General features: G+C 43.8%; 1 protein-coding gene across 2 annotated transcripts in view; it reads right to left on the bottom strand.

Moving 5' to 3' along the window:
- CPQ (carboxypeptidase Q) overlaps positions 1-24,818 on the bottom strand; it is a 358,649-nt gene that overhangs the window by 134,662 nt on the left and 199,169 nt on the right. The window lies entirely within an intron of this gene.

The following is a 24,818-nucleotide window of genomic DNA, read 5'->3' as shown; positions in this document are numbered from 1 at the left end:
ATTCCCATGGTGGAGAGAAGAAGCATGACCTGGATGTCCCCACGCCTCAAAGATCCTCTACCTGGCATGACCTCTGGGAGCATACAAAACTGAAAGGAATTTAGAAAAGCCCAGAGGTTTCTCAAAGATGTGTCAAACGTCAGCATTAACTCAAGGAGTATGTAGATATTAAGTTGATTTAAGGGAAAGATGTTTTCTGCATCCCATCAGTTATTCTGGACTTGCAGCTGGGACTCTTGCCTGCAGAATTCCAAATCAGGGCAGTCAGTCCCAGTGCAGTGATTTATAACACAAAGGCAACATACGTGCTATCAATAAAAACACCTTATTTACATTTCATTGGAGTTTCTGAGCTGCTGTAGGACACTTCTTTTACTACACACAGCAATCATCCTAGATTTCTGGTGTCTCCTCTCCAATTTGTAAGAAAACGTGGGTTATGGGCAACCTTGTCTTTTGAAAAGGACTAAATCCTGGAGAAAAAAATGTGTTGTTGCTGTAAATGCAGACAGAAAAGAAACACTTAGCTTTCTTCCAAACGTTAACCCAACTCTTGGAGCCCTCACTTCTTGCTCCATCTGGAAGCAATGTGAGGGTTGCATGATGTAGGAGGTCATAAGGAACTTGGTTCTCACAGGGTACAGCTTCTGGTACCACCGAGAGAGGGAATGTAATCACTGTCTTTAGGAAATCTAATTAAACTTCCTCCATAACAATTACAGCATGAGAAGAATCATCACAGGAAGATGTGAAATACAATAAAAATGGCAGGCTAGTTTAAAGAAGCTAGATGTTAGAGTATGATACCACTTGTTTAATAAAGTTTTCAGCATTGCTCCTTTCTTTTCTATCTTAAAAATATTTACCATTTATTTTCCAAGGTCACTGACTTTTAACAGTCCATTTTTTCCTGTTTATTTTTCTTCTGTTTGCAAACAGTTCTAATAAAAAATGAATGCATTTATCAAGTCATATGATGTATCAGAAAAAGCACACAAACAAACAACAACAACAACAAAACAGTGTTGCTTTAATTCACTGATCGCTCAGTGGAAAAGCTTGACTCCCCTCCTAGCAAAAACTGGCCAGACCTTAACAGAAGCTCACCAGAACCTTTATTTATCATATGCATTTGTTCTTGGTGAAGCTAAGTAAACTTGATACCCCCGTTAATGAGCAAACCTTGAAAGGGCTGAATGTGTAGTTTGAATAAACAGCTAAGTGTTCAGATATTTGTCCAATATTAACCTTCCAGAAAATGATGAAAATGAAGAGAAGCATCTAAAGGGAAATTCCATCTGTCCTTCTGCTGCTAGTCATGGGATTCACCAGCAATGTCACCACAGTGCACACGCTCCTCTGTGTCCTGGCTTTTTACCTCTGCTGAGGTGAGGGCTTTGTGTGGGATCTCCTTAGGACTCAGGGCTGGACTTAGTCATGTTTGTCTGCAGCTCTGAAACTGCACAGCCTTGAGCAACCCCTGCCACCTTGCCATGCCTTGCCATGCCCGGCCTTGCCTTGCCTTCATGCAGAGAGTTAGCTCTGGGAACTGATCCCACTCTGAAAACCCCTGAGAAAGATGTGCTCTGAGTTAGATAGACTCAGGCTGTGCAGACCCTAACACAGGTACAGGGGAGGAGGTGGAAACATCTGGCTGGCTGGCCCTCACTCCAGCCCTTGATGGACAACATCACTCACTTCTTTGGGTGGCAGCTCATATTTAGAATATCTGAGGAACAGTAGCCCCATTTCACTCTGACTGTGCACAGTGTAGGGAATGTGTCGACATCTGAAATCATGCACGACTCCTTCTGTGCTGCATATTCGAAGAAAAAAAATAATCTGATCATCTGCAACTTCTCTTCCACAATGGATGTTTTTATAGATGCTATTTCTTTTTATAGCTGGCTCATTCTTTTTCAGACTTGGCTTCCTTGCACACATGAAATGTTTTTTGATCAGATTATATTTATGGTGAAGACAAATACTAATTTAATACCTGTCACAAGACCTTGCAAGATTTCCCATGAGGTCTCATGATGGTGTATCAGCATGTAATTAAATAAGAGAGCCATGCCAGTCCCTGATGCAAATCCTGGGTAGGCAGTGATATTACATCAAGGAAATGTTTTATCCTACTGCAGTCACCTCTTTAGCTTTCCTAATGTCTAGTTTGAAACAACTTCTTCTAGTTTCTTTCTTTTTTTTTCTTTTCCCACTAGTTTGCTCATTCATTTGTACTTCATCTTCACCTCTCATTTTTCTTTTTCCCATTTTCAATCATCCATGGGAAAGAGTGTCACTTGTCACATACTTCTGTGATATGCAGGTTGCTTTCACTTTGTTTTATTCATGTACTGTTTTTCTGCTTATTTGTAATTTCATCCCCAAATAGATTGATGTCTGCTGTTCTCTGAGCAGTAGCAGGAGGTTTGCAATAGCATAATGCAAGGTTTCATGCCTTTGATAAGCCTCTGCTCAAGCTAATCAGCCCTGCAGACAGGTGGGATACTTGAAGCCAAGACAAAAGTGCTGTTAAAAGGGCAGCATTGCTCAAAGAACCTCTGCAAGACGGCTCAGTGCTTGGTCAGGTTTCTGTGCCTGATGTTGCATGATGTTGTATGGACAGGCAAAAAGAGCTGGGGCTCTTCCTTCTGCTGGAGCTCAGGGATAGGTTTCTGCTCCTGCTGGAAGAGGACATTAATCTGGGATGTAGCTCCAGCATGGCCACAGATTTCCAGAGTGACTATAGCCACAGTGCAGGAGCTGGAGGGAAGATGGTGGAAGAAGGATTTTCTATGTTTTTTTTTTTTCCATTTAAAATTTTCAGCCAGAAACGTCAGTGACTGGGAGACCGAGAACAGCCTTGAAAAATCAAAATTCCAGGTCTGCTGAAGAAAGGCAACATCTGTGTGGTCAAACCACAGTTTTCTATTCAAAAAATATGCCATTGGATGCTGGATCCTCTCACCAAGTCGTTTAGCTTGTCCTGTGCTTCAGTCCCCTCTCAGGAAAATGGAGAGACTCCTCTACCCCGTGGGAAGGAGCTGTAGCCACAGCCTCCAAGCACGCTCACATGCACAAGCCCCCTGGACCCTCTCCCTTCCTGCACCCCTCTCCAGGCTGGGAGGCCCCAGGGCCCCTCCTGCCCCATCCTTCTTCCCTCTGCCCCAAACCCTCCTGATAGTAGCGCCTTTGATCCCACACCAAGAAACAATGTGGAGAGATTTCCTGATCCCGATCCCGAAGGCAGGAACCACGTGGGAACCAGGGAAACCAAAACGGGGTCTCCTTTTCTCCTCAACAGGAACCTCTGATGGCTGTCCTCCATTCTTTCTCCTCATTCATTATTTTCTACTACACAGTAATTTTCAAAGAGAGCTGTAGCATCAGTTTCGGAGCAGGCTGTCGTCTTTAGGCTTTTACTCCAGTGGCGTGGTGGGCATGGATGCTGGTGAGAGGGAGCAGCAGGAGGCATCCCTTACACTGCTGTGAGAGGAAAGGGCCTCAGGGCCGGGAGGGATTCGTACAATCCCACCTTTGTCCAGTGCCTGTGGCAATATGATTTCCTTTGAAACCAGATTTGCTGTAACACAAACTTCACTGCAACATGTCCAGTTACTGGCTGCCAAAATCAGTTCCTATAGCACAGACCTTTCCAACCAGTAGTCTGGCTGTCCTCCAGGCTGTCTGCAGGACAGATATTGGAGGGGGAAGCTGAGGGAAGGAGGGCCTGGCACAGGATCCAGATTTCTCTCCTTTAAATAAAGCTGCAGAGAGCGGCCATAATAAGTCTGATGCTCAGGATCCCCACAGACTCTGTTAATGGGAAGAGAACTGGGAGCATCTATTGAAAAGTTTGAAAGGACTGTTAGAGAAATTATGGGCGAGTCAGTGATTTGATTGGTGTATTTATTGTTTTAAATGGAAATTAACGTTCTAATTGAGCATTTTATGTAATTAAAATCTTTTATGTGGAAAAAATGAAATCTCTGCTACAGAGGTAATAGGAAGTACAAAAATACTCTGGACGTGCTAAAGATAGCGCGGGTAATTAAATGTTCTCCATGCTTCGGTTCTCTCTCCAACCAGATCAGGTAATTAACGCTTGCTTGTGCCAGATGCTGGATTACTCCTGCATCCTGCTGTGCACAATGTGATTCTCCGACAAATTCCCTTTCGTGCAGTGGTGAGCTGAGGTAACTGCAGTGCTGCTACGAGTGTCTCCGTGGGTTTTACTCAGTAAGATGTATCCCTTGGTGAGAGGCAGAGCCCCACCATGGTGGGTGCTGTGCAAGTGAGAAGCAGGCATCTGCTCAGAGCATCCTGCAGCAGAGTGATCTGGGATATTTGAGGAGTGAGAATGGGAAAAAGTATGTACAGAGTCCTAGTGCCAGTAATTCTGCCTAGTGTGAAACAAGCACGTCTTACTTCCAGGTAGCAAGGGGAGCAGAAGAAGACACTTTTGCACTGAGATGTTATCCCTGGTGCTGGCCAGTGAGAAAACTCCATGAGGTGAGAGAAGGCAGGAGAACTTCAGGAGAAGTTTCCAGACATTTTTTTTCCGTTTTGTCCAGGAATTCAGTCTTGCTTAAGATTCATACATGAGCATTAAACACGTGGCCTTATCTGCTGGAGATTTCTTCATGTTAGGAGATATAGGCTCAAACCAACCTCCTTACTGCAATCAAGTGACTCGTTTTGCATGCGAAGACCAAGACCTGGTTGAAGGGTAATGTCTTCCACCAGTGTTTTCCCCCACAGCAGTGTTTTCCCTCAGGGGATATTCGGGTCACTGTGGTTATTCCAGAGGAAAAAGCTTAAAACTTGGTACCTTCACATTTCTGACCTGCTTTGTGACTTCAAGGATCTCTAATTTGTCTTAATGGCAGCTTTGCATTTCCAGCATGATCCCAAAATAACTGTTTTCTGGAGCTTATAGCAAATTAAATACTGTCAGCCAAGAAAAAAAAAAAAAAAGTGAAAAGGTCTCATTGAGAACTGATGTTCAGTGCCCTCACCTTCAGGACAACCAGTTTCAGTTATATTTATCCCTTAAAGGTCCCTGTGTGATTTCCAAAGCAGTGTACATCTTTACACTACGCCCGTCTCTGTTTCACATATACAAACGCGCATGACCATTGCAGAGGCAATAGGACAAATGAGGCAGTGCTGGCTCAGGCAGAATCTCCATTGATTTCAATAAGCAATTTGATTAAGTGGAGACTATAGGATTTGAGTCAGCCAATTTCATCCAGATTAAGGGGATAACATGCCTGAAACTGATTGAAATGGATGGAAGTTGCAAGCTCATGCCCATTGTGCACTCACACACAACCTGTATGTATGATGCATGCTGTATCAACACTAATAAAAAATTGATAACACTGCATGGGCAAGAAGCTGTCTTGTCTTTGACAGGTCTTCCAAAAGCTGTGCAAAGAAGTTCTGCCTCTGAGAGCATTGCAGTCTTCCTTGGCAGCGTGATGTGGGCTTAGCTGGGTGATCAATACCATGCTTCTGGCAGCTCTCTGCAGGGCTGGGATACCCCTAAAGAGCCAGCCCTTTGGGGATAATTCTTCCCTTTCATCAGCGCACAAGCTTCATGCTGCTGCTGTCAATAGCACTATCACAGATTCAGTTGTGCATGACAAGATGGGACACGTGAAGGTGAGAGACCTCCTGGACTGTAGTTCAATCCCGTCTTGTCGAAGGCATCATGCCACCTAATCCTGTTCATAAACGTATCAAAATCTGTCTTATAGTACAGGACATGGAACAGCTCTGTGCAGCTGCCTTCTTTGAAAGCTGGTTCAAAGGAGAGATCCTAACACGACAGTAATGCAAAATCTTCCTTTGAAGCCTACGGAGCAAACTACCTCTTTGGAGTCAGTGTATCTGTGCTCTCGCTTGCTTTCTTTTCGGCTGCCAACAGGGTGCTAAAGCTTTACCAACTGTAGGTTTGCCTTCCTCTTGCACTGCTCCTCATGCACTGGGGAGGGCACAGCCCATCCAGCCCACGGCTGGAGACAAGTCCACGCCGTGGAGCTCAAGAGCATCATCCCCATAAATGCCTCCCTTGGTCTTGCTCTCACTGAACCAGGCAATTGGTCCCCTTAAAAAAAATAAAACAACACGGGCAAACAGCTGAGCAAAGTGGTCATCCTGGCTCGTGTTGTAAAGGGTTTATGGAAAGGAAGAGAACCATTTCAATGAAAAATCCTTTCAGTTGGAAAACACAGTGCTTATCTGCAATCTTGCAATTTCCAGCAAAATTTATGGTTTCTTTTATGTAGCAAATCCTCTGTAAAAATGATTATATATACAAACATTGAAAATTTCCAGGTCCCAGAACACATAATAATATTTGCCACTTATAAAGCCCTTTTCATCTTCAAAGCACTCCTCCAGGACCAGCTAATGAATCTGCAAGTTATTCCTTTGAGGTTAAGTGATGTTCTCAAGGTCAAAGCCTGAATCAGTCTCAGAGACAGGATTAGACAGAAGCAGATTTTTGCCTCTTCGTTCTCTGCTTAACCCATGATCTTCACTTGCGCAACCACTTGCTGTACTTCAACAGAAATGCAGATATAGGAGCAAACCAAATTCTTTAAGGGGAAAAATAAAAGTTGGCTGTCTCAGAAGTAATTTCTCACCTTTCCTCTAAATTATAACAGCCGTCTTGCTGTAAAAATAGTAGCCTGCTGTGTTTCACGGTTTGTCAGGAACGCTTGCCCACCTGCTTTTCAAGACCAGTCCCTTTGTTTCGTGACAGCCTCCGCCTTTTCCTTCACTCAGGCCATCCTTAGGTCTACATCCAAACAACCAGGTCACCTTCCCAACTCCAGCATACCCACCCCCAACATTTTTCCCTTCACTTGTCGCCCCCAAACCAGCTGTAAAGAAGAAAGTTTTATCACAGCGATCCACGCACGGTATAATTATATCACTGAGCACGTTTTGTTTGGGCTGTGCAGGGAGTTAATTCAGAAAATCAGTGCAGTGTGCTTATCACTACAAATTTTAACAGGATACTTCCTTATCAGCTCAAATCTTGTCAAGGTAGATTTTCTTTTTTAGAGCTTTAAAGCAAGAGGGGAAGGGGTGTAAATCAATGTAAACCTTAGAGAGGTTTAACTCCCTCGGCAGCTGGGACTGTTTGCAAAATAGCCCCGGTTGTGCACTAATTGTGTGGGTTTGCAGGGATGACAGAGCGCAGTGTGAGTTACAGCAAGTCCTTAGAAAGCTCTGACCTGGCACAACGGGGGTGCCACCTCCCCGGGGCTGCCCGGAGCCCCCAGTCCCTGAACACAGCACATCTCCCCTGCAGGCAGCACCCCAAGGATCACCCATCCCAGCAGCTCGGCGGTGCGTGACTCTGAATGAATGAAAAACAACGCGGTTTCTCTTTGTAGCCGTGTCGGAGTCACTCCGATAACATGTGATTGTAATTTAGGTGGGTGGGAAGCTGGGGAGAGGGAAGGGGACATCTTGCAGACAGCTTGAAATGTCCCGAAAGCTTCTGAATTCAAGCCCACGGCCTTTCTTTGGCTTGTGTAAATGTTAGTCAGCGCTCAGCATGTATTTATGATCTGAGGCTTACGTTGCCCAGTTGACTCATGCCTTCCAGATCGGGAACCATAACTACCTCGTGGGCTTCCAGTGGTGCTCTCCCCTGGCAGCTTCAAGCTGCTAGCAAGTACAGAAATGAGTGTTTTTCTAAGACCTGCAAGTCCAATAAAAGTCTTTTATAAGCCATGGCAGAAGTGTCCCAGAATAATAATAAGAATTTTGTAACCATCAAGGCTATTCACCAATAATAAAAAGACAGCGTGATACAAACAACAGCAACAGTCCTGGGAAAGAGCAACCAGATCTTGGGATTTCCCCCGTCTTTCCAGCCAGTAGGATGTACTCATGCAACCTCTCACTTTAAAAAATAAAAAAAAAAATTAAAAAAATCTTTTTTTTTTTCTTTCTTTTCTGATTTAGTGAGTCTGAAATGCCCTTCTGCAAAATTAAACTCTCTCAGGAACTGGGACTCACCCTTTCCTGCTGCATGGGACGTGGAGATTTCAGTCCCCCAGAGCGGAAAATTAGCAGGGTCCTCCGCTCCCCCTGGTGTTATTATTAAGTCACTGTATCAAAGTTGGCACAGACTGGTGCTACCCTTCGCATAGCTGTAAAGTTAAAGAGGCAGCTGCTACTGCATTTGGGGGGTGGGGTGAGGGATGGGGTACATAACCTGTGTGCTTCCAGCATCTGCAGTAGTCAGCTGTTTTTTTTGTTTTTGTTTTTTTTTTTTAGTGTATTTCTGGATTTAAGCAGTTAAAGTCATCTTAAGTCCCTCTTTATACACCTAAGTCCTTTATTGGATCTAACCCAAAGTATGTAAGTAGGAAAAATGTGAAGTTTCTGCTCTCTCCATAAAGATGTCTAGCTGTCTTTTAAATTCATTACTGTTATTTGCTTCAATAGCTTCACCTAGCAATAATTTATTCCACATACTTATTACTTTTTGATTGAAATAGCTGTGCCTGAATTCCCCTTTCACTCTTAATTTCCTAGTTTTTAGACTAAGTCTCTTGCTTTTCCAGACTTCTCATCAGACTGAAGAGTTTATCTTATTTCAGTTGATCAAACCTTTTTACAACTTTAATATTTCTTCAGGTCTTCTTTTCTCTGATTTTTATGACAAGAATAAATGCTTTTCTTTGTAACAAATGCAGATTAAGTCTGCTTAGGCTTCCATCTCCAGAAAAGCAGAAAGCTATGTAAGAAAGTAGACCTGTCAAAACCCCGTATTTCAATCTTATGAGTAACCAATTTAGTAATAGCAACAGTGTTTTAGGGGTGAGAAATCAAATGTCCTATATGCCAACTCCCATCTTCCCTTACTTTGAAAGCTCTAGACTTTTTGATCTGGCAGAGCAAGGTGTAGCTTCTTTCTTGGCTGAAAGTGTACAAGCAACTTCATGAATGACAGGCTGAATGATTTGGGAATAGCTTCTTACTCATTACATCTTTTTATAGCTATCTCAGACTGCAGCAAAAAGATTCAAAATGCAACAAAAAAATACAAGGTTGTGCATGAGTGTGCATTTCACTATTTCAGTAAAGCAAGCTATGGCAAGATAAAATTTAATGATTTAACTATGATAATGTGCAATTACCTTAGGGCAACTCCTAGAATTTCTTTTGTCATATTAATTTTCGCCTCTCACTGTGTTTTCCTTTTCTAGTAAGATCTTAGTCATGATCTCAGTGAAGCTCTTTGACCTAATGTCTCCTGACACTATAATATAAGGCAGTTCCCAAGTCTGGAAGTTATTGTTTTAGCATCCTTGTGGGGTGTGGCACATTGCTGTGCATCAGTACATTTTCTGGAGGCTTTTCCTTGCAGCCAGAATGGCTTGGTGCATTGTGTGGGAAGGGTAGCTTGGTTTGGGGAACGTGTGCCTTGAAAGGAGACATTTCCACAGCAAGCTGTGAGGCCATGGATGAATGGATGCATGGCTCCTGCCTGGCATCACCCACTGAATGACTGAATTCTACCTAGCCCTTGTGCTGAGGAACAAGAAAACTAGTGGGAGGAAGAAAAAATGCATTACAAGCTATTTTTGACTGTGATATTTTTCTATTTCAGTGACTTGAATCTCTGTTTGTAAACTTGAACTGATCTTGCCCTGCAGAGACTGAAATTTGTGCTCGTCAGATGGACAATTTTTGCTATGTAAGCATTGCGGGAATCCTCTCCTCTTCCCATAATGTGACCACAGTTTCATGGGACCCTGGGGAGGTAACTGGCAAGGATGGCAGAAATGCATGTAACTACCCTGACCCATACTGCCAGTCTTTGCAAGAGGAAAAGAAGATATGGTGCTCATACAACATACTATACATTGATTTTTATAAGGTGTTGGGAGCTAAAGATATTAATTAATACTAGCAACAGAGGAAAAAGAAGAAAAAAAAAGTTAAATTTTCAATAAATATATTATTCATTGTTTCCAGATAGTATCACTACCTGTGGTAAGTCAGAACAGTGTTTCTTTAAACACCCAGCATGCCCTTCTGTGGTACAGGAAAACCAGTGAAAGGTTCGGAGTACCGAGCTATTTTAATTAAATTTTCAGGGCTCGAGGATACAGATAAATTAAAAGAGGAGAAAGGATTTAAGTAGGGAGTGGTTTGGGATCCAAACCACTGTGTTTTTTGTCAGGCAATGACTCTCCAGAATATAATTCTGTTTATCTTGGCTATTTATCAGTATATCAGGGAGAGGAAAATAAGGTATTGTCACCGCCAGATATGGAAATGAGAGCCTGGTGACTGAGTTTGCATCTCAACACATTGCTGGTTTGTCCTTCAGACAGGGAGTTATAACACAGAGGATTCAATACATCTTGAAAGGACACCAACTTGGGAAAATGTTTTTGCAAGACACTTTTCCAAGAGTAGAGAAATCTTTGAAAAATGTCATAGAATCACACATCCACAGAATGGTTTGGGTTGGAAGGGACCTTAAAGCCCACCCAGTTCCACCCCCTGCCATGGGCAGGGACACCTCCCACCTCCCAGTTGCCCAAAGCCCCAGCCAGCCTGGCCTTGAGCACCTCCAGGGATGGGGCATCCACAGCTTCTCTGGGCAGCCTGTGCCAGGGCCTCACCACCCTCTGAGTGAGGAATTTCTTCCTAAAGTCTAATCTAAATCTACCCTCTGTGAGATCCACACAGGCCCACCTCTCAGGCCTGCCCAGGTCCCTCTGGATGGCAGCCCTTCCCTCCAGCATGTCGACCTCACCACACAGCTTGGTGTCATCAGCAAACTTGCTGGGGGTGCACTGGGGTGCATGGACAGTGGGTCCATGTCACCGACACACGTTAGATAGTGCCAGTCCCAATTCTGACCCCAGAGGAACACCAGTCATTACAGATCTCCACCTGGACACTGAGCCACTGACCACAACTCTTTGAGTGCGACCATCCAGCCAATTCCTTACCCACCAAGTGGTCCATCCGTCACATCCATGTCTCTCCAATTTAGAGACAAGGATATCATGGGGGACAGTGTCAAGTGCTTTGCACAAGTCCAGGTAAATGATGTCAGTTGCTGTTCCCCTACCCACTAATGCTGAAACCCCATCGTAGAAGGCCACCAGATTTGTCAGGCACGATCTGCCCTTAGAGAAGCCATGCTGGCTGTCACCAATCACCTCCTTATTTTCCATGAGCTCTAGCATAGTTTCCAGGAGGATCTGCTCTATGATCTTTCTGGGCACAGAGGTGAAACCAACTGGTCTGTAGTTCCCTGGGTCTTCCTTTTTTTCCCTTTTTAGATATGGGGGTTATGTTTCCCCTCTTCCACTCAGTGGAATAGTCAAACATATTTTAATATCAGCCAGATATATTTTAATACCTATCTATATATGTTTGGCTTAGCACAAAAGAGAATATTTTCCTTCTTTCTTCTCTGCTTTTTCTAGTTTTTATGAAGAAGAAAGGACTCTTCTCCTCTTGAAAGGAATCCTGTAGCCTCCAGAAATATTTTCTTAACCACTTTCTCATCAGTAGCCTTCAAAAAGTGTACCACTGATATCTAACTGCATAAGGTTGCCCATTCCAGTTCAGATCTGAATATCTTACTACAAAAAAAAAAAAAATCAAAAAAAGATGTTTTTTGAAGTAAAGTAAGCATGGACCAATAAGCATTAAAAAGAAGACAGTTAAGACACAGTAAATAAAATACAATGCCCAGAGACAAGTATTCCCTTTGAAAAGAAACATCAGAAGGAATGGAAATGGTGTTCAGGACGTATCTGCCAGTGTTCTGGTGGTGATGAAGAGCTGCCTGCTGCACCAACAGCCAGTTACTGCTTAAAACACAATTTGGTCCCATGCAGAACGGGAGACTTGCATGAGCTATTTTTTCTGCTCCTTCATGGCAGTGCTTTTGTCTAGTATTCCATTTGTTTTGATTAGCACTCTGGGAAATGTACACGAAAAACAGTGCTAGTCACAATGAGCAGTACACTGAATACTTGGTGGGCAAACATCATGGGCTCAGTGCAAGATTTCAGCATTGGAAGAAACATTTCTAACACCTGCCAAGGAATTAAGACCAGAAGATGCAGAAAAAAGCTTACAGGAAAAGACTGTCTGAATACAAGATGTGTGAAACAGAGATGGAACATATATACATATATATATTAATTATTGGTGAATATGTTAAAAATAGAATATCAATGGTACTCACAGTGACTATGATCTTGGGTTGAGTTTGGTGAAAGGTTTTTAGGTCAAGAAGAATTGAGGAGGGAATAAAGCTGTCAATGCAGAACTATTTTGACATGAAATGTTTACTTTTGGAACTGCTATAATGTTTAACACAGCTGTTTTCCTAATGAAACTTTTCAGTTTGTATTATGAAATATGAAAAGAAATTAACCTGAGTTAAAAGATTAAGCAAAATCAGAAAATTTGGTAACATAAGCAAAAACTTCCATCAGTTTTACCAGTCCTCCCCCAAAATACTCTGTTTTGATTCAGTTCAAGTAGTAGGGTTAGGCTGTCAACAGGGGAAAAATGTACAGTAAAAGCTACAAAAGGCAAGGTGAGAATTAAATATAATAGATTAGTAGAAGATACAGGTACAGATACATCACTGTAAATTTACATGCAAAGCTAATAAGAGTCTTGTGTTGATAAGACACTTTCAGAAGCCTAATAGTAGAAAAAAGGGACATGAGAGTAACAAGAGAAAAGATTAATCCTAAATACAGAAATTAATTACTCAACTGAGAAAACTCTTGTACTATCCTGACCTACACAACCTTGTAAGGCTTTACAAGAAGCTACAAGATCCTCTCTGGGAAATTAATAGTCCCCAAACCAAAAAAAAAACCCTGGTAGAAACCCAGACAAAAGCTGCAGACCACCACGCAGTGAGGGGTGAGCTCTCCCACCACACAGACATGGGATGAGAAAGCAATTAACACTGGCACTCAGCATATGCTAATGAATAGGGGACTGTGGATGGGAATAATACAGCCGTATGATGCACTCGAAACCTGGCAAGGATGACCATTTTATTTGGCCAAGAGAATGTCTGGTCAACCTCTGGGGACAGACATAGTCCTGGCTGTTTGAGCGTGCCAGAGACAGATTGACGTGACCTGTCAAAACAGTCATGCGAAAATCTTCCCAAAGCTGTGGGTCTGAAATGCTCAGTGCTTCTGACACGTGCTCTGATTCTGCAAGTCTGCATGTTTGCAGCACGCTATCGGCCTGTGAAGAACCCATCTTGTCCCGCACCAACCCAGAGACTCTCTCAGCAGCTCCTGTAGCGTGGGCAACTGCCCGAGCCCTCTGCTGACCTCTCTTTTCTTTCTTATTTACCCGATTTAAAATGAAAAACACTACATTTTAAAAAGAGAATGATACTTCAAGAATCTGCTCAGCCCTCATTATTATAATGGACTTTGTAAATAAACAAAATAGAATTCTAGAGAAATTTAGAAATAGGGGCCTCTCCCTTTTTAATAAAAACAATCAGTGTATCGACGCCATCTTTAACAGATTAAACTGAAAGCGTAATGAAATGCTCGACATAAAATTTTCCATTTTGTACTAATTCTAAAGCCACATCACCCTTAAAAAGCAACAAATGGGCAGCAACAACAACAATTAAAACCCAAGAAGGAAACAAACAAACAGAGCCAGATGGGCCAAAAGCATATTTTCAAATAAGCACAAACAAATTCAGACTGAGTGGCACTGGCATGTTTCAGAGGGACTTCAGCTTTTTGCTCTTCTCCAATAGTTTAACTAGCGACAAACAGTGCTCCAAAACCTAAACCTTCATTAGAAAGCAATAGCTCAGCTTGCGAGATGAATGCAAGCCCATGCAATGTGACAACGTGACCCACCACTGCAAACAGTCAGCATCTGGAAGATGCATGACCAGTGCAAAACCAGCCCTGACTTTTCTAAGTGGTTCTGAGATGATTCTAGCACTACCAAAGTCACATTTTTGTTGTCGTTGTTTGTTTCTGAGCTTTTATTTATTTGTTTATACTAATCTATATTAAGTAAGACTATTTTTACTATCACTATGTAGGGATTCACAGAGTAAAAATAATCGAGTCCTCTGATGTCTAAGAGTAGTTTACGCAAAAATATTTAGGATTTGATTGAAGAGAAAGTTCCACTTGCTAAAATTAATTGCTTGGCAAATCAAAACCACTCTTGGCATTTGTGATGACAGCACTGAATCCTGCTGAGATCTTTTGTGAACTGCCTGTGTACACAACACTCAAGGTTAGAACCCTGTGACAGAGCAGATACTTCAGAGCACACAGTGTGCAACAGCTGCTCTACAACCTTTTGCAACCATGAGCATTTCTAGCACTCATTTGGTCCATACAAACTCCATACATGTCTGAAGCATGCCTGGTGCTCTCAGAGACAATCTGTTCCCTTCCACTGTCCCCTTGATCCTGCTGCTGCTCGGACCCCAAGCTCCTATGGTGCTCATCTTTAGCCCGGTCTCCTCGGGGCTGCAGAGAGGACATCTTGTGGGCTGATCTTCCCAGTCTGGAGGAGTTGATGCTGCAGGATCCGTAGGACAAGAAACGCTTTGGGTGTTTGGCACTGAACCAGGACACAGTGTAGACAGGCTCCTCTTCTCTGACAGCATGGCTTGAGCCACTGACCAGTAGCTGGGATGGTGACTTGCTGGGCGCTCATGGGGCTGGATTGGAAGGCAGACCAATGTAGGTGACAGTGTGGTGGGTCTGCTACAGACCACCTGATGAGGAAGAAGTAGATGAGGCCTTCTTCAGACAACTTGGATAAGCCTCACATTTGTAGGCCCTCAAAGGGGGGGGGGGGGGGGGTCTTCAACAAACCTGCATGTGTAGGGAGGAACTAAGGCCTCACAGCTGGAGGGTCAGTGTGAGGGGGTCATGCATGTCAGTGGGTGCAGTGGGGCTGTGATGGTGTTAACCGGTGACAACCAGACCCTTCCCTCCCACGGCCTGTAGTAGCACTGCAGAGCTGTGCACACATGGCATGGAAGGCATAGGCCTGCTGCACTTGTGCCAGGCGCTGCAGGTTGGGCATGGCACTGCAGAGCAGTCTTTCAGTGAATCTCAGGCAATGAAAAGCTTACCTCAGTCGTGACAAGGGAACTCAGGTTTCGATTCACCCGGGAAGGGTCCAGTCCCTTCAAAGAGGAACCATTAAAAACATGGTGCCAGGTCGATAGAAAGTATGATGCTGCAGAAAGATCAAATGGACTTAGCATTACAAGGAGACATCTTCTCCACTCCGGACTTTTCCCTCTGCATCCTTTCCTGAGAGTGGGCTCCCCAGGCCTTTCTTTGAGGAGGTGAACAGGGTCACCTTCAAAAGAGCTCTGGGGAAGAGGGAGCTGAGTGGTTGGGGAGCCAGGACTTGCCTCCAGCCTTCTGTGGGATATTTTGTTTAGTTTGGATTAACGCAGCCTCAGAAATTCCTGCAGATTTGTTTTATGGTATGTATTTCCTGCACTGCCCAGGCCATGCGATTTCTTTCAGTTAATTTTTAATAACACAACTGAACCCAATAACCTGGCATATAACCCGCTAAGCCTGTAGAGCAGCTCATGTCCAATCCACCCTGGGGCTTCAAGAAATAACTATAGTAAAAGTGTAACTGCAGTACACAGATGAAACACAGAGCACACTGTGGCAGAATGAGCAAACACTTCTGGTTTTCTGACATGGGTACACACAACAAAGTCTGCTTGATCTAACTCTGGCTCTCCCGAAATATCAAGCTCCTAGCCTCAGGCTTTTGGTTTCTTCTCTGTGCATGCAGCCCAGCACTTGCCTTCAGCCTAACCTTAATGTAATGAGGGTTTAGGATTAAGTAAGGGATAAATGAGGGCACAGCAGAAATGCAGGTGAGGATGTGTTCAAGGGGGCTGCCTCAGTGGCTGGCATGATAGTCTGACTGGGAAGGGGGTAATTCTTGGAGACAGAAGAATCGATTTGCTCATCTCCAGTTGGAAGGCAGCCCCAGCACTGACTCAGGTGTTTGACCATGGACGGGGCAGCACTGAGGACTTGCCTGATCCCCAGACCCTCCATGGCCAGCCATGGGCAGCACCATGCCCTGCAGGTTGCACACACACATTTCAACATTCATCCCTCCTGTGCTCCATGTAAAGGACAGAGGCACCAAACATGGAACTCTTCACTTCATACCCCTACAACTGCAGCACCAGAATCATTTAGAGACAGTTTTTAGGTTCATCTGCCTAAAGACTTTCAAGTGTTTTGCCAAAATACCCTCTTTCTTAACTGTAAAATGGAAAAAGTGGTACGGTAAATAAAATAAATGTTAGGAAATACTCAAGCCCCATTGTGAGGCATGAAGGAAATGAAATGACATCTGTCCTAGCAAAATAAAAGGCTTCTTAAACATACAAGACTACAGTGAAGCATCTGTAGCACCACCTACCTCCACTGCAGATTAACCCTATTTTATACATATGATACAGACCCAAAGCTGCCCTAGTGGGATTATTTAGATTTAGAATTTGGGGTTTGCTCTGTTAACACATTTTAAATTTATGCAATGACAAATCTGTATTAATGCCTATCAGGGGGAGGGAGCCTGGCAGGCAAGAGAGGGCAAAAGTGAAAAAATGTTTTCCCCTCTCTGATGTGCAATGAACCTATTGCACAAGCAGAGGCTACTGCGTTGTCTTTGGACAGAGGATACTTGGTGCCATAGCCTGGCTGGCTCTGAGCTGCAATCAGTGGTTATCTCATCCGAGGAAAACAGCATCATTCAGAGCTATTAAAGAGTTACTGGAAGGAGAGGCGCTCCGAGCATGGGGGCAGTGGCAGAGCCTGGTGCTCCATCGGCAGCTCTGCACTAGGACTAGTGCCCACATGAGACGTAGGAGCTTTTCTGCATGATGTGTGTCTCCCTTGGAGCAGTGCTTAAAATAATTGCTAACAGTCGCTTTACTGTCTGAGGGCTTTGTTTCTTTCTTTTTTTTTTTATGTGAGGAAACTTGTCCAACAAAATAAAAATAATTTTTAAAAAGCCCAAAGATACAGTTTCATTCTATTTCAGGTTCCTCCTTGCCTCCTCTGTCCTGGTTTTACCTTGCCCTTGGTGGAAGCAGCGCACGGTTTTGGCTCGGGGAGTGGGTGGGAGCAGCGGCTGCTGATTCACCCTCGTGAATCATCTACGGGGACGCTGCTCCTCCGGCTGTGGCTGCGATGTGGGGAGTGCGACCATCCCCATCCCAGTGGTGGTCCCCTGCCTGCGGGCACAGCCTGAGAGCCGTGGGACGCTCAGGGGCTGGGAGGCAGCGATGCTCAGCAGCCCGGCTCCGTGGGGCACTCGCTTCGCTCCAGCAGCACCGCGCTCCCACCAGCTCGTTCCCGGATCCACATAGCTGTGATGTTCCCAAACACACCAGGGAGAGCCAGACAGCGAGGAGTCGAGCCTTCCACCCTGTGCTGCCTTTATGTTCCTTGAGGTCAATTATTATAAACTATCAATTTTTCAGGAATGCCATTAATTTAACTGCTGTGTAAACTGAGTTTCTGTTTCTCAGCAATTATAATGCACAAGATCTCAAGCGGTAGTAATCCCTGAGTTTTCGCCTCCTTTTTTTTTTTTTTTTCTCTCCCTCTCTTTCCTTCCAGACTTAACGGTTTCCAGCTGTGTATTCTTTGGATGTGATTCCACCCCAGCTTTTTCCATAATATAGCGACGGCCCATTTCCAAATCCCAGATGTGCTATTTATTTACTCTGAAGCATCTGGGCCCCGACATGGTCTTGTCACTGCGACGTGGCAAACTTGTGAAAAATCAGAGTGGCAGCCAGTTAACAAGCTGTACCATACTGGCAAGCGGTGAATGCATTTCAAAGGAGAGAGGAAGAGGGGGGTGGCGGAGTGGAAATGAAAAAGGAGCAAATTTCATGTTTTGCTGCTCTGTGCTTTCTAAGGTTACAAATGACTAGTGGCATTCAAATTGGAGGCTGGGGATTTCGCTCTTTTGTAAACAGAGCCATAAAGACACCGAAGCCCGACAGAAGCAGGCTGGACATTAAACACCCTCTCCTGGGATGGATTCTCTGAAGAGCTTGATGTGCTCCATTTCAAGCTCTGGCATGATGCTGCAAGTCCTATGGAAGCTCATGCATTCTTCTAAAAACGCGCAGAAATGACCACAGAGGCTAGAATAAACTGCAAAAGGTATTTTAAGTGTGCTTTTGAATTTCCCTGCATTGGAAGGACCCACCAATGCTATTTTCCATTTGACTTTTATGCCTGAGAAAACATCCCTATCACGCTGTAACAACAAACCTCTGGGTTTGCTTTAAATGTGAAGTATGAGGGGAGAGGCAAGCGTGCTCGGAAAGGAGATCTGCAAGACTGTGGTGTGATAGGAATAGAGCCAGCTAGGCTGTGGCACCTCGGTTGCAACTGGGCTCCTTCACTTGCATTTAGCACCACATTTGAGCCAAGAATCTGAAATTGCTTCAGGGTTAGCGAGCTTTAAGTCTTCAGGTGGCCCAGGAGATCCTGTTGTTGAAGCAGGTGTCAGCAATTGTTTGGAGAGAGTCAGAGTCACACGTGAAAGGCTGAAGAGTCCAAAGGCTGTTAAAGGCAGCGTGGGAGAAATAAATGGCTCTGTGAGAGCAAAACGTTACCTAGTTTGAGTTTAATCATGAAAATATTTGATCACCCAGAAGTGTAGAGATTTCTCTGCTACTGCGGTAGCTTTGCTGCCCTGTGTTCTGTGTGAGCCACCAGCCTGTCATTTACATCTCAGAGCTAGCAGGATGTACATGTTCCCCCTTTGAAACTGAAATAATAGGAAAGGCAGGAAAAATGAAAATAAAACTAGGAGTCTTGCATGGAAACAGAAGGAAATGCAGGAAAATGGGTTGGCAGCACTGTTTTCCCTAAGCTAATGATCTTCCTTCCATCACGTTAGAAGAAAGCAGTATGTGACCCATGTCACATGGCAGGAAGAAACAACTCGCAGATCTGTCCTCTCTTCATGTCCATCCCACTCTCACAAGAGTATGAGAGTAAAGGAAGGGTATGTGTGTCCTTCCTGCAACATAGAAATCTGTCTTCCTCACGTCATTCATTTCTCTGTGTTCTGTTAACCATTCATTTAGGCAATAAGGTAGGCAACAGAATAAAAATTCCCATGAACTGCAGTAGTTCAGTCAAGAGCTGCTAGAATATGATAAAAAAAACAACTCATATGAAATGTTTTTATAATTAAAAATAAAAATGGAAATGTGAGATTTTAGAAATCTCACTTTAAAAATGTGAGATTTTTTTCATCTTCAGATCTTCCTGTCACAAAACTCTTGGGTAGCAATTTTGGTACTAAAATGTAACAGAAAATTGCCATCACTCAAAGGGTATGTATGGGAGGCAAGGTACAAGGCAGAGGAAAAAAAAGCAAAGGGCTGAGCCACTACTGATCGTACAAGACCAAATGCAGGATGGAGGCACAGGCAGTTTTGTCTGATCCCACACATGTTTTTTTGATTTAAAAAATCCTGCAGCAGCATCAAGAGCCTTTTAAGCAGTGCCTAACGCACAAGACATAAAGAAGCAAATCCAGATGTTCCTGCTGGGCAGACACAGAGGTCTGGGCAGAAAGTTTCCATGAAGGTGCCATTTTCAGGCAGCCACTGGCTTGCACAGTGACCTCCTGGAGGTCTCCACTGCATCTGTAACTCAAAGGTGGTGTCATCACTTCCAAGCCAACGCACCCTGGTGCCAGCCCGACAGTGGCAGTGACTACCAGAGCTCCTCATAGCATGTCCCTGCACTGTTTACACAGCAGTGAGATTAAAGCTCCCCATCACCTCAGCTAACTCTGGCTATCGCTTCCTGAGATCACGAAATTGCTGCAAAAATTAAACATGTTCTTTCCCTGTTGTCTGAAAGCGTTAGGGTGCTTTGCAGGACAGCTTATCAAACCATCTGGTCTATTCCCGTGGGAAATGCAAGTATCACTTACGGGACAGCTCTGTGTGGCCTCTTACTGCTAATGGACAACAACTATCTGGGTTTCCTTTCACACTGATATATTGCTGCATACAATGGTAGACCACATCACGTTACAAGCAGCAAAACACAATTACTGGTCTTTTCAAGCCTTGAGAACCGAGCAGTGGCCAGCACCCTCCTGCTTTGGCAATATGAAAGGCATTCCTCCAGCCATGGCTTGAGACTCAAGGAGTAGATTTTCTTGAAAAACAAACAAACAAACAAACAAAAAAACATACACACAAAAGCCTTAAGAGATAGAGTCAGGCTGAAGGTGTTTTTTTTTTTTTAAACCTAAATAATTAAGCACAATAATCGCTATTCATAACCAAGATGTCAGTTCTTCATCAGGTTGGCTGTTTTACACCATGAATGCTGGCTGTTGTGGACTGAGTCCACTGTGTTTGCAGTACAGCTAACCCACCAAAAACTTTGAAGCCTGCTTTCAAGGGGTGTGAAAGATAACCACACAGTCTCTGGGGCAGCAGGTTTTCTGCAAGAATCCTGCTCCATCTCTGGGTTTATCACTTCGTGTGTTCTTTAGAAAATCACCCTGGCCGTTACAGCTCCCTTTTGGAAAGCGAACAGATAGATCCTTACCAAACAACCCAATGCAAGTAAATGTTAATCTGATTCAGAACTGTACGTAACCGCTCTGCGGATCAGAACTCCTGCTATCATTCAAGGTCATCTCTCTGCTGTAGCCAAAAGGGTAATGTCTCATTACATTAAACCACGAGAGCCTTGGCCCCTGGCTGGGTTCAGCTCTGGGATATAGTGCTGCAGGCATAAGCTATCGTAAGAGCCCCAGCAGCTGAAAATCTGCCTGCAGATGGGTTGGGTCAGAGATGCTGATGTGGTGGGTTGAAGGTGCCCATGACTACTGCTCTTACAGGAGGCTGGATACAGCTAACATATCCCTGAATGCTCTGGCTTACAGGGGAACCTGTGTAAGCATTGTCCTTAGAGAAGAACCCTTCTGATGCCAGCAGGGAAAGGAGAGAGGCTTTAAAAACCCCTCTAAGCAGAGATTTTGGCAAGCCCAAGCTGCCAGGCAAAGCCACTGCCTTTTTGCAGACCTTCTGGGATGTCAGCGCTGCCTGCTCTGCTGCAGGGGAAATGCCCTGTGGTACCCTTGGGCAGAGAGATGTGCATTTCCAGCAGGAAAATGTCCCCTAGACCACAGACCACTCGCAGGGTCTCTGTTAGCTTGTTTGGTGCCTGTCTCAGGAAACCTGCCCTTTCCTCTTGGGCAAGTGGGGGAGCGGTGCCTCTGCTGCGGTAGACTCTTAATTTCCCTTTTATTGCCTTATATCTCAAACGTCCCGTGCACAGAAGCACTCCTTCCCCTTCCTGAAAGCACGTTTTTGTCATTTTTCTTTTTCAATTGTATGTGTTGGCCTTATAGCTACATCCTCTCTCCCCCATCCAGAAAGGAACTATACTCTTAGAGGCCACATGGACTCTTCCATAAATCAGTGGCCTTGTTATTTAAAAAATAATTAGGTGATTCTCATTCTAGAATGTTAGGATACAGTAATCTTAAATAAACTCATTATTTTTGATAAATTCGTATGTTTTTCCTGAGCCAGAGTAGCTGCCACAATATACATCATCTTCCTCTAAGGTCTTTTTTTTAATTATTATTATTTTTTCCAGAGTCTGTACACGGTAGAACCCAGCCAGCTTGTTTTGCACACAGCATCAGGAGCCACATGTATCCCTGGAGTAATTACACTGGGGTAGAGGGAATTACAGGAGGGTGAAGCTGGTTCCAGCACAGTAGATGGTTAAAACATTGCTGGCCTTGATAGATCAGCACTTCTAGATCCTAGAGTATGTGCAAGTCCCAGGAGTGTGGCTGGTCTCCATACCCTTGTGTTTGTTTTTTTTTTTTTTTTTTTTTTCCTGCTGCTCTAAGCTCATTAGCTGAAAAGCGAATTGAGGAAAAGTTTGTCAACATGTTGATAAATAAAATAAAATTAAAATAAATTAAATTAAAATAAAATAAAATAAAATAAAATAATAAAATAAAATAAAATAAAATAAAATAAAATAAAATAAAATAAAATAAAATAAAAAAAAGACAACAAAGCAATATGCCAGTCTAATTTGTACTAATAAAAGTCTTGGTCTCCACAACCATTGGTGATGGCTTCAGCTGGAGTGGAAATACAACAGCACATACTAAGAACAAGGTAACTAAGGCATACGCAATGCACAATAAAGGTTTGTTGGTTTTGCTACAGACAGGACTATCAGGGAAAGAGGTCTTTGAACTGAAACAGTCGCATACCTTTTTGCATAAAAAACAATAAAAATTCTGAATTTGTAAGTTGTTAGAAGCAGTTTCAGTAGCTGCTGGAGTTATCAGCTCCTGACACTGACTACTTAAAATTGATCCCATTTGGTGATCTCAAGTCTAAATAATGGTACTGCTATTCCAGCCCTGCTTGTGTGATGTGAGTGGGATATTTTTTGCTTGAATAGGAAATAAAGTATTTGATTCACAGGCAATGGAGAAGTGTTTTTAATATATTTGTAATTCAGGCAAAACCAATTCCATTTTCACAGCTAAAGGAGCTTATATCACGTCTGTTGAAGATGAGAGTTTAATGTAAGTTGTAAGTTATATCTGACAATTCCTCAGGAAGAAAAAAAAAAACAAAACACACAACTAAAGCTATTTGGAAAACTGAGATTCTCTCAGTAGAAATGCGAAGTGAAAATGTCAAATGAAGCATCTCTCTTTCTTCAGAAAGTTAAGAATGAATTCAAAATGGGAAAAAAATACTTCAGCTATAGGGGCTTCATCTTTTTTTTTTTTTCCTAAGCTAGAAATGCGCAATGATGTAAATGTTCAAAATTAATCTATTGTGTTCAAAATTAAACTTGGGGGGGGGAAGGGGGGGAGCATATACAGGATATTTTTTTTAGATTAAACCTTCTCTGCAAGAAATTTCAGCCAGCCAACTCTATCTGGAAGCCATGGCAGCTGCAGTGTTGGTGTGGCTGTACTTAAATTAATACGTAAGAAAAACGTGGAGGGCCTGGGTTGGGCATTCTCCCATTGTCTCCCCTACTGTTAAACTCCAAGCACGTTCCCCAGCACCAGTTTTGCCCATGCCAATGAGCACTTTCCTGGCCCCTGCCCAGCCACAACTCAGGGGATGGTGCGTGCCAAGGACCACTGCCAAAATCTCCCTGTTGTGGGGCAGAGGGGGCAAGCTCGCTTGTGCCACAGGGCTACCAAATGGTCCCCAGGTGGCTCTGTTCAGAAGAACAGACACAGCCTATATAAGCCTGAGGGCTGCAGGGAGAAAACATGCTATCAGACAAGAAGGGATGCCGAAAGTATACAATACTGACCTCTTATTTTTCTGGGGTAAAAACCATTTAAACAAGCTGTCTTTTGTGAAAATGCCCCCTTAAGCCTCTAACACAGTTGCTTTCCTAGAAAGAGTTTTCCTTGCTGATCCTCTGGGGTATAGGCAATCAAACATCACCCAGGCTGTGCATCCTCCTCACTGGATGAGGGATGCTCTGTTGTTTCATGGCAGTGTCTGCACTGCCTGGGCCCAGTTTTTGCTGTCCCTGAAGTCCCTGGGGCAGCTGGCTCTGCTTTGGGGCATGGGGGTAGATGCAGGAGAGGATCACATTAACAAGAACCAGGATTTGTTAAAATAAACCAAGGGGAATAGTTGCAACAAGTTGTTCAGAGCTGCTGAGCATCACTTGCTCCATGTATCAACCATTGCTCATGGTGGCCACAGCAGCTCATGGGACCATCATCCATCATTCCCTTTCCTGATATCTCTGCCCTTCACCATACTTTATCCTTCAGACTTGCTTCTGGCCCTGAACGTAAAAATTGGGAACTCCAGCAGCCATCCGAGCTGCTGACTCAAACTCCACAGCACCCACAGCCCCACGAGCTGATTCCCCGTGTGGTCACGCTGCATGGATGCTTGCATGTCCTTGGCAAACATGCACTTTCACAGCACAGTTGGCCACAGCTGCTGTGTGAGGAGTAACACAATGCTTTTTCAGCCCTGATGGATGGTGCTGTGCCATATTATCAGGATGTTTCCAGTGATGTTGTGAACCTTAACCTGAAACAGAAGGAGGCTATTTGCGGGGATGGGCTCCAGAACAAAAAGCCAGAAGTAGGTTCAATATCATAGAAATATCAAGGCACACTCTTACGTTCAAAAAACATAAAAGGAATTTTAAGCTGTATTCTGTCCTGAGGAGAGCTCTTGGCATATTGCTGCTCTTTGTCATGTCACATTTTCCGCATTAAACTATGAGCATGCACAGAGAAAACTGCCTTTTAGTAAGGAGAGATAATCACATTTGGTAGTTTAAAAAGTCAAATACTGCTTTACGATTAAATCTCAAGAAGGTGCCAGCGAGGCTCTGCTGAAATCCCTGTTGCCTGACCTGGGAGGAAAATCACACGAATTGCTGGATGCAAGCGTGTCACTGCCATCTTCTGAACCTTGCTGTGGGCTGCCTCTTTATAAAGGGCTCAGTGCCCCATTCCTTAAGAAATTTAAACCAAGAGAACAAAAGAAAACATTTATTTAGAACTATTTATGATGGGGAAAGTGAGCACTGTGTCGGTATGGACAAAGGCACACAAGTCCACATTAGCCAAGCCAGAAGACGTTGCATAGCCTTGCACATCACATTGGTGGCCGTGGTGAGCCTGCAAGCACTCAGCTC

This window comes from Anser brachyrhynchus (assembly GCF_964034855.1).
Source record: "Anser brachyrhynchus genome assembly, chromosome: 2".
Lineage (NCBI taxonomy): Eukaryota > Metazoa > Chordata > Aves > Anseriformes > Anatidae > Anser > Anser brachyrhynchus.
The sequence above is the reverse complement of the archived record's forward strand: the minus strand, read 5'-3'. Positions and strand labels throughout refer to the sequence as shown.